Genomic DNA, 3,977 nt, shown 5'->3' with positions numbered 1-3,977 from the left:
TGCCGAAGAGAGATTCGATCATGCACTACTAGAAAAAACCTTACCAATAGCGTGGGTTTTTGGACTACTAGTAGCGTAGGTTTTTAGCAGTAGCGTGTATTTTACCCCACGCTACTAATAAACAAACATACCAGTAGCGCTGGTGCCCCACGCTACTACTATTTCAAACTGCGCTACTACTAACAGCATAGTAGTAGCCCGTCTATGATACATCCACGCTACTAGTAACAAATTAGGATTAAAAAATCTACCTATTTCATTTTATAGTACTCACGTACATGCATTTCATAATACACACATGTTATGCATACAGTCAAACATACATATCTGATATAGATAATTAATACACACACATATATATATATATATATATCCATTATACACCACATGTATAGGTCGGCGGCGCCTCCACAAGCCCGTTGATGGTGTTGATGTCATCATCGTTGCCTCCGCAGCAGCACCGTGACGACACCGTCGTCGTCCCCGCATCACTGTGATGATGTCGTCGTCGTCGCCGCGGCCCCGTGACAATGTCAATGCCGTCGTCATCGTTGCCGCCGCAACTTCATGTCCACGTGTTCCCTACTAAGAACTCACAAATCCTGGAATTAAATAATGAACCAAGACCACTACTAGGAACTCACAAAGAACTCGTAGCATTAGTACAGTATAACAATAACCTATAGATCACTAAGTAATAATAGCAGAAACAAAAGCATATAGCAGCAGCATAGTATATATATGAATTATAAGTAGTACCAAACAGATCAATCCTAGAAATTGGGGAAAACCCAACTTAAGAAGGATACAATGCTAGGCATGACCACGAGTGAAATGAGATTTAGACAACTTTGCTTTCCACCGGCCAGAAGCTAGATCCACATCAACCATTCTCAGCTTCACTGTCAGCATTTCAATCCACTAGATGACCCGTTGCCGATGGCGCAAAGGGTGAGAATGAACCAAGGACTGACAACTTGATCGAGGAAGAAACTTCATTTCCTTAATAGCATTTGGCAGATTAGAATAAAAATGAAGTACCATCAGGTTGATCTCTAATTTTCACTGAACTAACAAAAACACATTTTACACTGCCTGCGTACTACTATGACTGTCCATTTGGAGTAGAATTTGTAAGTGAATGTTTATCTACTGCTGCACTCAAGTTAACTTGAATTGGGTCGGATGAATCAGATACTTCTGCCATTGGCATGAACAGGCCAATAGGGCATGCACACTGTACCGCCACTTCTGCTTAAGAAGTAAAACTTTTTGTATCTTTGATCATGTTTCTAAGAAAAAGTATCAAGGGAACCAGCTCCGAGGATAAATAAACAACCAAATTTACAAGTGTGTACTTTAGGTACCTGTCGGCAACAACATTGATCACCTGGTCTCTACAGAACACATCCAACTCTTCCTGCGATCCTGCAACACGTGGCCACCCCAAGCCTGAAATCCTCGATGCTCCATCCAACCTCTGAGTGGCAATAAGGCGAAACCAACATCCATGATGAAGCTTTCCAAAAAAAATCTATTTCTATGCACTAAGTGTGCCGAACCGCTAAGGAAAAAAACAAATGCCTCATAAAGTTCCCCTCTAATTGTGAGATTATCAGATTCACACAGGAAAGTTGCTTCGAGATTAACTGAAATAGAATGTATGAGTTCCAAAAGTCCCCCTCTTAATTGTTACACATATAATTGGTGCAAGCAAACTTGGCACTAAAAGCAAGATATTTTATCGCTACCAAATGCCTCATAAAGTAGCCCCAAGCTACAGAATCAGTTTGCACCAAGCTAGATTGTGTTCGAATTTTATAGGAAGGATAGTTCGCTAGGCAGTAGGACACAACATGCAAAGTAGCCAGGCTAAACAGACTTTATGGGAGTAAACTAAAGTGATCAAGTAGGTAAATATAAAAAAGTGAGCAGATTGACCACTATTATTCTTAGAGTAAGATTACTAATTACTAAACAAGCACTACTGCAGTACCATGCTGAATCTACAGTGAATATGGATTCAACCTTAGGCAGTCCAACTCTTGGTTGTTGTTATAATGAACACTCTGCTACCCTGTTACCTCCATTTTTACTGTTATTATTTATCTCATCATTTATATGCCTATGCATGAACAATAGTAGAAAGTATTACTGAAATTGAGCCAATCTTTGAGAGGGTTGTTACCATCACATTGATACCAAGGCTATCCACAACCAGAATAGAAGCAAAATTCACCTGAAATAACTTACATATGTCATCCCTCAATATATTTAAATGGAAACATTAACATTTCTCTTTTTCTGCAGTTAACAAATATCCTGATACAACTCAAGATGGTGTGAAGCAGCCATATAATGGTTTTTCATTGGAAAAATACTAAGCTTCAATGCTACTGCATCCTTCTCTCCCATATACTTGCTCGAGGATTTGGTGAATTTAGTATCTCACGAGATTCAACAAACTGCAGTTATTACAGAATACCATTATGATGCAACTAAAAGAAAAATGATAGGCTGATTGAAGAATGAATTGACTCAGGCCCATGAGGCATATTTATTGACATTTGGCCTCAACTTAGCAGCAGTAGTGAGTAGTAGAATAAGGGGAGGGAGATGGAGATATACCTGCCGTGGTGGGTCATCGTGGCCATGCTTGAGCTCGTGCAGGACCTCTTGGTCGCCCTAGGAGCAGGCCCCTCCTCCTCGAGTAGAGCAGGGCTGGCGGCTAGGTGTGCCCCTCCTCCTCCGCGCCATGGTGACCTGCAGCAAAGGCACAGATAGGAGGAGAAGGTGAGGAGGAGAGGGCGGATCCAAGCAAGGAAGGAGGGGAATGGCCTACCTGGGCAACGCCAGTGACGGATCCCGCAAGCGCCGGCCTCGCCATCGCCGATTGTGGTGGATTCCGGCAAGAACACGGGAGGCTCCCGAAACCCTAGCCGCGGGCAAGGATGTACGCCTTGAGGCACGGATCTGGACGATGGGGAGGGAGGGGTGGAGCTTGGGGGCGTCTAGCGCGCGGCCGGAGCTCGCCGGAATCGGCCGGCGTGGGTGGCGGCGGCGGGGAAGAGATCGTGGGGGAGAGGAGGTCGACCAAGTGGTGGGGGTGAGGTTAGAGAGTTTTTTTTAAGGACTCACGAGAGAGTTCGGTGGGGTGGGAGTGGATCGGGGTAGCAATAGCGTGGGATGTATCACCTGCATTATAGCTTTTCATCTAGTAATAGCGCAGGTTTTACTACATGCGCTACTGCTACATCTTGTTCACGGGAGATATTACTAATAGCGTGTTTTTTTTGCTATGTACTACATGTAATATTTACTAGTAGCGAGGGAATAATATAGTGCGCTACTAGTAATTAGCAATAGAGTGGGCCAATATAACGCGCTACTAGTAAGCGTCTATCTATAAGCTATTTCCTAGTAGTGATGGAGGGCTTCTACATCAACTTTACCGCCCTTCTGATGAAGCGTGAGTAGTTTACCACAGACTTATGGGGCCATATCTAGTAGCTAGATGGTTTCTTCTCTCTCTTTGATTCTCAATACCATGTTCTCCTTGATGTTCTTGGAGATCTATCCGATGTATTCTTCTTTTGCGATGTGTTTGTCGATATCCGATGAATTGTGGATTTATGATCAGTTTATTTATGAATATTATTTGAATCTTCTCCGAATTATTATATGCATGATTTGATATCTTCATATTTCTCTTCGAATTATTGGTTTGGTTTGGCCAACTAGATTGGTTTTTCTTGCAATGGGAGTGCTTAGTTTTGAGTTCAATCTTACGGTGTCCTCACCCAGTGACAAAGTAGGGGTAGCGAAGCACATATTTGTATTGTTGACATCAACGGTAAAAGGATGGGGTTTTCATCATATTGCTTGAGTTTATCCCTCTACATCATGTCATCTTACTTAAGGTGTTTCTCCATTCTTATGAACTTAATACTCTAGATGCATGCTGGATAGCGGTTGAT

At 42.6% G+C, this 3,977-nt stretch overlaps 1 long non-coding RNA gene across 1 annotated transcript; it reads right to left on the bottom strand.

Annotated features, from left to right (window-relative positions):
• Positions 1 to 233: 233 nt before the first annotated feature.
• Positions 234 to 3,165, bottom strand: LOC125516862. Its single transcript, XR_007287407.1, has 5 exons — positions 2,843 to 3,165; positions 2,629 to 2,763; positions 2,189 to 2,465; positions 1,368 to 1,480; positions 234 to 585 (listed from the first exon to the last, which is right to left on the bottom strand). It is a non-coding gene; the product is annotated as an uncharacterized LOC125516862 (long non-coding RNA).
• Positions 3,166 to 3,977: the final 812 nt, after the last annotated feature.

The sequence above is a fragment of the Triticum urartu genome, chromosome 1, assembly GCF_003073215.2.
Source record: "Triticum urartu cultivar G1812 chromosome 1, Tu2.1, whole genome shotgun sequence".
Classification (NCBI taxonomy): Eukaryota; Viridiplantae; Streptophyta; class Magnoliopsida; order Poales; family Poaceae; genus Triticum; species Triticum urartu.
Note: the sequence above shows the minus strand (reverse complement) of the source record. Positions and strands in the feature narration are given on the sequence as shown.